The sequence below is a fragment of the Anas acuta genome, chromosome 13 (genome assembly GCF_963932015.1).
Source record: "Anas acuta chromosome 13, bAnaAcu1.1, whole genome shotgun sequence".
NCBI classification, from domain to species: Eukaryota; Metazoa; Chordata; class Aves; order Anseriformes; family Anatidae; genus Anas; species Anas acuta.
Genome location: NC_088991.1, coordinates 10,362,783 through 10,375,249, shown reverse-complemented (window position 1 = coordinate 10,375,249; position 12,467 = coordinate 10,362,783). Strand labels below are relative to the sequence as shown.

At 34.9% G+C, this 12,467-nt stretch overlaps 1 long non-coding RNA gene across 2 annotated transcripts in view; it reads left to right on the top strand.

Annotated features, from left to right (window-relative positions):
* LOC137863598 (uncharacterized) overlaps window positions 1-12,467 on the top strand; it is a 535,054-nt gene that overhangs the window by 453,182 nt on the left and 69,405 nt on the right. The window lies entirely within an intron of this gene.

The following is a 12,467-nucleotide window of genomic DNA, read 5'->3' as shown; positions in this document are numbered from 1 at the left end:
AACCCTCTGTGCTTAAACCCATTCCAAAATCCACTTCAAGTTAACTTGTGAGACCATTGTTCTGCCTGTGTCATCTCAACTTTATTAAGAGTTACAGAGGTGCAGCCCTCTAAGAGATACGGAGAAGAGCACAAAGGTGCTCAAGCAAATCTTTCTTACCAGCAGCTCTACTGAAAGTCCAGTAGATTTGTTAACTGTCCTTCTGGAGAAACTTCCAGGGATGACAACATTGCTGGAGGCCAGATGATTATGGAAAGCGCATCTGCTCTGCTCAGCATAGCTGATGGACAGATATCCTTTTTTACCACTAACCTGTTCTCCTGCCTTTTCTCTAAGATTCAGCATGGAACTGTATAAACTCAGTTGTGAAAAGAAAGTTGCTAGGAATCGTTGTTATTTAAAACAGAAGTGTTTTGTAGTGACAGGCAATTAAAGAGACAGTGCTTTCTGAACATGACGTATCACCTAGTAATGTCACTGCACATAATGGAGGCACCACACTGTGAGACGTGTGATGGCTTGTGATATGTCATGAGGCAATTTAGTTAGAAATTAATTTGTGTCTAATCTGATCAGTAGGCAGTTTAAGGTGATTCAGTCAGTGAAAAAGTGTTGATGGAGGGATATTTTCTGTGGGTGGGTGATGGAAGGTGACTATTCTGCATTTTTTTTATGCTAGAGAGAAGAAATTTGTTGTCTTTCTCCTTGCCTTCAGGTAAGATGTCTATAATTGATCCCTTGAAGGGAAGAAAAGTAGAACAGAAATAAATACCTGAACACTTTCATACACTCAATTATTACATAGTGGACATTAAGGCCACACCTTGAATAACATAAATCATCATGGCTGTACTGTTTTTAGTGCAGTTTCATCTCTCTGAGTGTTAATTTCCAGGTTCTTATATCTATTTCATAATCACTTTGCATGACCATAATGTTTCAGTCTTCAAATTTATTCACCAGACAATTTTGACCTGGAGAAATACACCCAGTGATTTCATTTCTACTGGTTATTTTGAAAATTTTCCATATCAATAAAGATGTTTCTGTGTGTTCATTAGGTTCTTGTCCTGGCCCATATGGCATATCTCAGTCTTCTAAGTATTTCATTAATCTATTATCCTTTAAAATTTGTTATTTAACGCTGCTTAAATGGACCTAGAAATGTTTTTGAATTTAAAAGGTGGGAACAATTTTGCTTTACTTTCTACATATAGATTTTGTAAAAATTAATCTTGTATTAAACCTAAAAATAGTTCAGCTGTTTCTGTAGCCTTTTACAATTTTAAAGAGAGGAGTTGGTGCTTTGGTTTAACATGCCATGCTGTTCTTTGTAACATGGACTTTGTAACAGTTCATTGTATTTGGTATGTGGTGATCCAAATCCATAAACAGTTCCATGTATGTTGAAAGCAGCTGAGTATTTTTTGTCCCATTGCCAAATGAGAAGTGGGGGACTAAATGAAGAAATATCTAGAAAACAGAAAACAAGAACAAGATTTTTAAAATGCAGCAACCTGATGTTTTAATGCATAAAATAACCATACATAAAATAATTTTACACAAAAGTATACATTTGTGTTAATTTGGCAGCATTCCTAGCATTGACTTGTCTATTTAACAGAAAAATATGGTGATCTTTATATTTCAGATCAAGTACATGTTTTGTAAGACTGCTGATGAAATTGTTTAGTTCAGTATCTAAATCTCTGAAACTAATATTTGTATTGAATATTATCTTGTTACCCAAATGGCCTTATTTAATTCAATGGAACCTTTCCTGGAGCAAGATGTTCCTACAGCTGAAGGGTAATCTCACAATTATCAGTTCCTTCCTCTAAAATTAAGATCTAATTATGTGTTTTCCTTACTTGAACAGTCTTGTTTACAGAGTTCAGTTCTTGGTTTTTAACACGCAAAAGGGAAAGGGGTTCAACTTCTTGCACTGAAGCCAGAAAATGATATTTATTAAAGCCTAGATAGAATTTTCTTCTTGAGAAAGATATTAATGTGCAGTGGGAAACTTCTGTCCTTTTGCACCTGTAAATTACTATTCAGTGTGTATGGCACTATTGGAATATTAGTGTCAAATAATTTTAATTCCTGCAGTAGAAAAATGGCTATTTTCCTTGTTATGCCAAGGAGAAGAGAGACTACCTATTTCTGTTTAACAATGAAGGTTATTAGTGGCTGACGGCTTTCAATACCTACTGTGGTCATTAACTGTGTCAAATAACTGTCAGCTGCAGGAGGTAACAAAGCTGAAAAAAAAAAGGTTCTGACTGTTTTGGAGAAATGAATGCAGAGGAGTGGATTGCTGTCAGAACCACTGAGGTTTTACTCAGATCTCAAACCCTACTAAATTCACAAACCTTGTTGGTCCTTTATGAAGTCTAACACTTTTCCATTGTGCCCTTTGGAAAAAAGCGTCACCTCCATTAAGTGAAGACCATACAAAATCTAAACAGACACTCATAAATGAAGTGTGGGACATTTCTCACCAGCTTGTTTCCAGGTTTCCTACACAATCCTGAATTGTAAAAGCAGACATGTCTATTTCCTGCTAGTAGCCAGTTAAGATTTTCTCCTTTTTTTTTTTTTTTTTTTCCTGAAAAAAAGCATCATAGATGCTCCTACTTGATATTTCTATAAGTGCCAAGGATTTTATAGAACAAAATATATATTATTAATTATATTATTAATTGAAAAACAAACAAACAAACAAACAAAACCCACCAAACAAACAAACAAAAAAAAAACAGCAACAGTTTGACAGTCTGGCAAAGAGAAATTCTAGAGATATGAAGAGTGGGAAGTGGAAAAAATGGGAACCAATTTGTGAATGAAATAACTATTTCATCAAGCTCACATAAATGAAAGTCTTCCAGTCCTTCCCAGAGCTTCCTTACACAATTATATCTTCCATGAATCATTCTTAGCTGAAATTTTTCTTTTGTCCCTTGCCAGTGCTTTATATCTGGCTTATGTAGGTTTTGAACATCTTAAAGCTACCATCAAGTCATGATCCTTGTTCATTTGATTCAGCACAAGCCAGATTTCTGAAGTAAAGCACTAGGGTGTATGCATGAGATTAACAGCTACTTTGTTACAAGGCCAGCAAACCATTCTTTTCATCCTGTCTGAGAACACTTTACAGCAGGTAATAAACTCCCATCCTGCTCTCCTGTCCTTCTGAAACACTCAATGAAAGGAAAAGAGTTTAACCCTTCCTCTGGTATGCTTGTGACTATCTTCCCCCAACTTATTCAGAAAGGTTTCCACCTCTCTGTTCAGTTTGTAATTCCATTCTTTTGCATTATTTTTTTCTTTAGAAATTGTCTCTTTTTCTTTAGAAATTCATGTTTTTTCCTTTTTTTTTTTTTTTTTTTTTTTTTCCCTCCTCTTTCTTGATTATAACATTAACTCCCAAAGCCTTTTATTTAGGAAATGAGTAGACTTGGCAAACAGTGTTTATAAAGATAGTTCATGCATTTCATCTTACTTGTCTTTAAGCATCACTATGAGATTACTAAACACTTCTTAAGATGTAGGATCTGTCTGTACTGAGAGAGTTGAAAGATATGAAGTCCTATACACATCTATGACCTAAAATCATATTCATAGAGTCATACTAAAATCTCTGCTTGTCTGGTCTTAAATACAATATAGTGCAGTTTTCATCAGTCTTTTGCAGGCACCCCTAAGATGCTGTGTGATTTCTGAACCAACTAAAAGCCATACTCACAGGGTTAATGAGGCATTCAGCCCACACTAATAAGCTTGTCAGAGAAGCAGGAGATGTTAACTCCTGTTTTTGCTAATACAGTCTTTTTCAGGCTAATACAGGCCTACTGCTTCTGGTCAGCTGAAAGGAGGAGCAGAACATATCTGCTTATAGTATACATAGACAATATGTTCAGGGTTACTTGAAAGTCATGTACTTTGGGGATAAACTTCTAGACATGATAGTAAAGATTCAAACTGTTGTTTTTTCTCAGAATAGTTTAAATATGCAAAACGTTCATCTGTCTATTAACATAGCAATGAAATTCATAAAGCTTGTCGTAGAGGATAGACTATTTGTTATCTCAGCATTTTTTTCATTTTGCAAGGGCATTTGATTGCATGCCAATCCAAGGCCATGTGTTTTAACTGTTAGGCGTGACATCTCCCCATCAGTCAGAGATGCTGAGTGAATAGTAAACCATATTCTATTTGGTTTCTCCACCCTAAAGGCAGAGTAACTCTTATCAGTGTCAGTTGAGTTATTTTTGATGCATATGTGGTTGAATATAGGCAAAGCTGAGAATAATGATGCTTTTCCATGCATTTCCATGCACTTTGCAACTTTCTCTTGTTTCTGTTTTTTTCTTTTTTTTTTTTTTATCCAGACACTTGGAAAAAACAAAGAACAACAACAAAAACGCAGAAAATACCACAGTAACATCACAATTAAGTTTGTAAGCTTAACCATTGTGTTTCTTGCAATACTGTAAAGTTTTAACTATAATCTTTACTGTGACTGACAACTGTAATAAATCGCTCTAATCAGTAAGTTCAAATGCTGAATTATGTAAATGATATTAGAACAGAAAGAGAGGGAAGCCACTATTAAAACTGCTTGAAAGGCCACAGTTCTTTCCATCAGGCTTTTCATCAGACTCAGTAGTCCACAGTGAACATTAAAACCCTTCGGGGACATCCAACTGTGAAGAAAAACTTTTTCAAGAAGTTCTACTTAAAAAGAGTAAAATTCAAATACTCATCAATAAGCACTTTTCTAGATGAGATTTGGTGAACAGGATAACCCTAGGATAAATCCTGTGGTGGACATGTCAGGCAAATTAGGAAAGGAATAACTATTCACTGTCAAATATCAAATACCTGTGAGTGCTCAGTATGGTATCCTTGCTGCCTCACAAGAACTCAGACAATTATTAAACTTTTATAATTTCACTTGATTTGTAGCCAAACTGAATAAGGCATGCTGCTGCTCAATGGTAAACACAAGGCCCTCTGTCAGTCATTTCTGTTTGATAATTTACCTGCTTTCTGCTGTTGACAGCCCGCAGTACTCTTTCTGTTCAGAGTTTGTTTACTGTATTTTGTCATCCCAGGAGTAATTCACATGGTGCTGATTAGTCTTCATCATCCAAAATTTGTGTCTGTCCATGTTTGTCCACATCATGACATTTTTCTAGAGAGGATTTTCTCCCCCCTTCTCCCCCTTTTTTTTAAGTTCTTTCCCCCAATAAAGTTTTTCACTTAAATTTTACATCTGATTATGCTTATTATTTTATTTTATTTTTTTCTCTACTGCAGCATAAAGCTATAATTTTCCTTTTTGGCAAATTCTGTACTGGTAGTACTACTGACTTTCATTTGATTGATGTGACAAATACTTTACACTTTGTGTTTTAGAAAAGAAACACCTGTATGGTAGTTTAAAAGCAGTACAAATTGATACTTGATAGTCATACAAGCCAAGAATTTAGCCGATAAAGTCGTATTTTGTTTGGTAAATCAGTGAATTTTTTGTTCCTTAAAATGTATTTTGGATTTTGGCTTTCAAATACACTGCAAATCCACCTACATTTTACCGTTTCATTGTAACTGAACTAACTAGCAATTTCTCCCTGCTACTTGTCAAGGTGTATGTATTCCAGGTTGTATTTAATAATGCAGTTTCCTAAGGTGTCCTTTTTTTTTTTTTTCCTGCATAAATTTTGGCTCTGACCTTCATTTTCACTAAGCTCAGTTCATTGCATATTCTGTCTTACTTGCTTCTGTACTCTCTAGGGAATACTCTCATTTCAGTGCACAAGGGGTTTCACTGCTAATGAAAATCCCTAAGCATCACAATTAAAATTTACTCGGCTGTGCTCAGTATATGAAAAAGAACAATGTGTGTTGCAGTTAATAATCTAGATCTCATTAAAACCAACCTGAGTTATTTCTCTCCATGTCAAGTCAAAGTCATTTATATGCATCTAGTAAAGTTACATCAAAAAGGTTTAAACAAAATGAGACAGATTCTGGCCTTAGTCTCACTGGAACCATATGCATCTGTTCCAACATAGCTGACTAAAGATACTGCTCCAAAATAAGCTACTTCTGTGTTTCTTTCTTCAGATAGTCATAACAAGCCAATGTCACCGTTACAGAGAAGGAAGACTTACTCCATTATTGTGTATCTAACTGACTGTTAGACAATGGCTCTTTGGCCACTTCCCATACTGAGGATTCTTCCATGAAAGATCTTGAAGTGTTTTAGAGTAAAATCTGTCTTCTAGAAAATCCGTCTATTTCTTACATTGTTCTGACTATAGAATGGAATGAGTTTCTAAAACAAGTTTCATTAGCAAGAGTAAATAAATTCTCAGTATGATGGAGATAAATGGTACAAAGGGATTGGCTTTGCCCATTTGGGTAAATATGAACAGACATTTGTGATAGGGGCTTCTGTGATGTAAGTACTTCTGTATTTCACGTCCTTGTACATAACTCTCTTTCATTTTTCCTCTCTGTTGAAAACATTTCTCTGGATTAATGGCAGTTTAGTTATGATAGGGGTCCAACTCATCTCAATTTATATCTCAACAACCTGACACATAGTCCACAAAAGCTGTAGAGAGAGCAGCTGTCTCTGCCTTCCGAGTCACTTTCATGGAACACCTATACAAAGCCTCTCTGATGTTGGAAAGGAAGCGAAAACATGCCTTTAAGCCAATATTCCCCCATTTCTTTCCTGTCCCGAATGATCTGAGCTTCCCACTCTCAGAATCTTGGGCAAAGATCTACACCACTGACATTTCCTGAAACAACCTACCAGGCGTTGCTACAGCAGCAATGTCTGTGACGTTCAATTTAGTATTTATTCTTCCTTTAGGAATGTATCCATGAGTCAAATCTCCATCTCTGCCAAAGTCTTGTTCTTGGCATCAGTGCTGATGCCTTGTCCATTTGGCATCAGCATCAAGCCTCTACATGGGCAGCAGTAGATGCACTGATAGCATTTCTAAACTGTTTCACCATCATCTCTGTTAAAAATACATGGAAAAGTAACTGATTTCCATATATTTAAAAGGGAGATCCTTATTTGATCACAATGCATGAGGGTGTTCTGTGTATGTATTTTTTAACTTAAGTAAAAAATACATATTTTAGAGCTACCATTAGGGAATTAAGTTAATCAAGTTGAGTCTTAAATAAGTTTAACAGGGATGGTAAACTATGATGAAAATGTGGTATGTGTCTCATGAGTCCTTACTCAGAACAATATTAACTTATTTTAATTCTTCATTATAACTTTACATTGAAATGGTATTTTCTCTTACAAATATCAGAAGTTATATTTTGTTTGTAAGATACATCCAAAACCTGTCATTACTTTCTTAGTGCTTGATAACCTTTGATCAAATCAATAAATATTCTTCCCTTAGGAGGACTTTCATAGGTGTTAAGAGTCAGACTGTAAACTAGGACTCTGACACTCTCCGAATATGCAAGGCAATGAGGCTCAGTGTTGGCAGAAGTACCAGGAAGAATAGCATTGGACACCCAAAGTTCCCATTAGAGTTTTACTTCAGAAAACACAAAACTACAAGAAGTCTTCAAGATACGCACCCAAGAAATCTTATTTTTCAAGTCTTAACACACTTTAAAATCTGGAAGTCAAAGCTCAATTTCTTTTCCTGTAATTCATATAAGAATTACACTGGGAGTTGTCACTGGAATGTTTCATATGCAGACAATTTATTTGCTAATTTATTAATGGAATTTGAAGAGTAAAAATCTTGTATCTTTTCATTTAAGGTTAATCAACAGGATCTTCATCACCTTGTTGTAAATTTTTAAAACTACACAGTGAGTAATGCATAAAATTATTAAGAGGTAAGGTTTATTTACTCTATTGTGTTAGGGCATTTTGTATTAGTGTTGATATTTTCCTACTTCAGGTTCCAGTTTGAAATCTGTACAGTATGATTGCATTATCTCCACTGTTTTTCCACAAAAGATTCATCATGTGACTAAAAGACATTTTGGGCATATAATACATAAGGATAGCAGTGTTTCACAAGGCAGAGTTCTGCCAGGACAGGTGCAAAAGATGAAATCTCAGTTTGTGAAATAAGTGTTAAATAATATTGTGAATGCTGCAACATATGGAGGAACCATTACCAAAATAATTATCTGGAAGTTTTGCCTTGGTTTTAGGCACATGTCTTTAGGCTGTCTGAGAATGTACATCTGTCTTTAGAAGTTGATCAGTGTTCTATTATCAACTGGTGCAGAGATGGTCTGAAAGCCATTAACAGCATGGTGTATATTCCTAGTATATATAGTAGCTTTGTCATGGAAAGCAGCAAAAATTCAGATTTAAAGTAAAAGTGAGATTTTTATGGTAATTTTTCAGAAATAAGGGAGACAGATATTTTTTTACATTTACATGCAAAATGTAGATCTAATGTGAATTCATAACTGCATTTCTTCTGGTCAGCTTTTCTCATTGTGCTCTCCAGTGAAAAGGATCTAAGGTGTATTGAGTCTAGCCAGAATCTTTTATGTGTGTATTTGTGGTCTATAATAAACTTGGGCCTCTGGGGAGGAGTTAGAGCAAAGGAAAATTTTAAAGAAGATAAAATCTAAAAGCTTTTTAAGTAATTTTATTTTTGAAATTTCAGTGTGAGGACAACTGACTAAATGTACCATGTTGCTCAATTACTAATTTCCTATTCCTGTGCAGTGTAAGATAGTCTAGATAAAATGCATCACATCATTACTGAAAAGCCCAAACACCTATTTCATTAAAAGATACTGCATCGTGAAAAGCAGGAAACAGCCTCCTGAAAGTGCTCTGCAATGCATACAAAGCACTTTTATTTATATCAATTCAATTTGAATCTCAAGCATTGTAAACTCACCAAGCTACATTTTCCTTATCAACATAATGTATGAAGTAGACTTTTCTGGTACTGAAGTTGTTTGCTTAGTCTCCATTTTCTCCTCTATTCTCAGTAAAATAATCATGTTCATTACTCACTAGCAGCACAGGGAAAAAAAAAAAAAAAAAAAAGAACTCTTATTCCACAACAGCTTACAAAGTGTATTCAACTTGACTTCCTACACTTTAATACTCCTTATTTACTCCATACGCTTTATGGGTAGAAGTGTTCATACTGAAGTTTTCTCACCTTTGAGTAATTAAGTGCAATATCTTAAAATGCTATAGGAATCTGAATGTAATAAAATGTAAAAAGATTCTGCAAATAGTTACATTTTTCATAAGAATTTTTAACCCCAGAGATTAGGAAATGTGTCATACTGAGGTCTCCAGTTCTTATACATTGGCCAGCATGATTCAGGCCTGGCAGGAGCCTCATAGCAATCTGGCTATAGCTTGGGATCTCTCTCCAGAGAACAAATCAAGTGTCAGTGAACATCTTTATGTTAGAGTGAAGCAGGTATAACTTACTATTTCAAAACCTATGTTTCATCATTGCAAACCCACAGATAACTACATGATTTGAAATTTTAATTGCGCTCCCTGACTCCATGCTGACATTGATGGGATTCACTGCAATATGAACTGTGGACAGAACTAAGCCGGGCTCTGGGAGGTGTAACCATCACCAGCTGCCTTTTGCACAGCCTTGTTCTGAGTGCATTATGAAGATATGCAGACTGGTAAAAGAACTGCCAGAGAACTGAAGAGTCACAGGTAGAAACAACCTGAAGTCTGTGCTAATTTGTACTCACATAAAGCCTCTTTAAAATGACTGGAATATCTTTTGTCAGTGGGAAGCTGGGTACCAGATACTGAACCTTTCTTGGACACAGAGATAACAAAATACCTTTGAGGATACAGGCCTACAAGATGCAGAGATGCAGAAGAATATAATTAATAAAGCAGATTTCATTCTTTCTAGGACAAAGATTGTCATCTTCATCTTAGAAGAGGATATTACAGCCCTTGCTTGCTCTGGTGTTCCAAGAATAGCCTAAACTCCTACAGTAAAATTACTACCATGGATAAAGCAACTTGAGCTTAGATTTGTGCTTTACTATTTCTATGAAAGCACAATATCTAGCCACTAAGGCAAAAGCAATAGTAGTATGAAATAGAAGAATGTCATTGACTTATAACAGCAAAGGATTGGTATGCAAATCCTGTATGATAGCCAAAATCCAATTCTCAGTCAAGGAAATGAATAATAATAATAATAATAATAATAATAATAATAATAATAATAATAATAATAATAATAATATATTAATGATATTTAACAAGGTGGTAGAAACATCTAATTAGAGAGGAGTTTGTTGAAGCCTTTTGCAGCTGAGTCGTGGGATGATTTCTAACCCCAACAGGTTGTGACAGAGTCCAGCAGAGGCCTTTCCCTGCCATGTTGGCTTTGGGGTAGTTTGTGGGCAGAAGAGTGTTTTACATTACTTTTAGAAATATTAGCAGAGTAGTTAAGTGTGAATAGTTGTATTTGCCTCTTTGTTCTTATCAGCTACTGTTTTTAAAAATGATGTCTTGGAGCATTCACAATAAACTGTATCAATTGCTTCCCATTGCCATGCACAGCCCAGGGCTGCGTGGCTATGCCAGTGAATACCGCATTTACTGGGACTCCCTGTGTTGGTTAAGGTAATCGCTGTGGAAAAAGAGTGAAATATTGGGCACACAGGTTGCACAAGAAAGGCGATTTTTTTTCTGTCATTTCTTTTAGCCTTCAACAAAATTAAAAATTAAAATTCACAAACAGCTAGTGCTCCCGTATTCAGGTCCTACTTGCCTCATATCTTCAGCACAAGAGACTTTAACTTTTCTATGTTAGTTAAATGTTATTTTTAAATATTTTTCTAAGTCAGTTTTGGTGTCATACTTTTGGTGTTGTGATTGGGATACATAATATTTTCAAAAAAAGTTTGTTTACCAGAAAATAAAAAGAGGCTGAAGAGGAAAAAGTTAAGGAATTGAAAATAGTCTGTATGCATTATTTATACAAAATGGAAGTGTATGGATATTAGATACATGAAATCTAGAGCTGCTGAGAAAATGAAATTTCTGTCCAAGGAAGAATTTCAATATTTTGATGTTTGTTTTACCTTAGAGGAAAATGATAATAAAAATATTGTTAAAATTAAAAACAACAACAACACACACAAAAACAAAAACAAACAAAAAAAAACCACAAGCATTTATGTGAAAACATTTAAATATTTGACATAGATCATATGGAGTATCTACATACTGTTTTTATACAAAATATTTCAGAGCTGTACATGGCAAAATTAACTGAAGTGAATCACTCTAAGATTCCTTTTATTATTACCTTTTAGATAATACGTGATATTCCACTACTATTCTTTAAGTAAATAAATAGATAGATAAACAAATAAATAAAATCAGCTGTTGTTTTTGCCCTCTCTTGGAAGAAGTCTGAGGGTTAATATAAAAAAATCATTTACTGTATGGTTGTGGTGGATTCCTCATGTAGTTTGTATAAAATGATTTTTAATAATTTGAAATAACCCAAAGATTTCCAGTCTCTAAATACAGTCTCGGCACTGCTATCTGCTCTTTCTGTGAATTACTTGGATTCTTGGATTCTGTTTTCTGCTTGTAGTCCTAGAAACTGGGTCTGAGATTTTCCCAGTGGATTTAGATCCTGTCAAAGAGTAGAAAGCCTATCTAAAGAATTAAGCTGGCAGTCCAGCTTTGACTACAATCATATTGCACAAAATCTTGTTGCAATAAGCTACTTAAAATGCATGCTTTCATTTGCTTGCTGTGTTCTAAGCAGTAAGCTTTACACTTCTATAGCTTAGAGATTCAGCAGACATTCAGCCATTTCAGATGTATTTTAACCTTGTAAGACTGTTATTGAAGATGACTGATAGGTTGATTATTCTGTGCCACATGGACAGTAAAAGTGTTTCTTATATTCTGTGTTATTTACACTAAAATACACATGAACAACCTAAAAGGGGAAGGCTCAAGAAGGAAGGGTTATGAGCACAAATGATGAGGTCAGAATAAAGTAATGCCTTACACAAGGTCTTCATTACATGCCAAATGTGAACAAAAGGATCAGTGACTATCTGAAAAATTAAATGTTGGTATTTAGTAAAAAATCCAAAGAAAATATTCCACAAACAATCAATTATTTCTAAACCAGCCCTGTGGATGTGTTGTTTTTTACGATGAGGAGAAAAGATACATATGGAGACACACGGCTCAATAGGCCAAGGTTCTGCTATAGGCTCTTTAACTTGTTTGTACGTTACAAGCTCTTATAACAAGTAAAATAATAGACAATACTTACAACAGAGACAAACTGAAGTACAGATGCCAAAATTTGTGTACTTTTCTATTCAGACTGGAACACATTCACTTATAGCCTGGCATACACCATGATTGATTTTCAGATGTTAAGAGCCATCACTCTCCTTGAGCA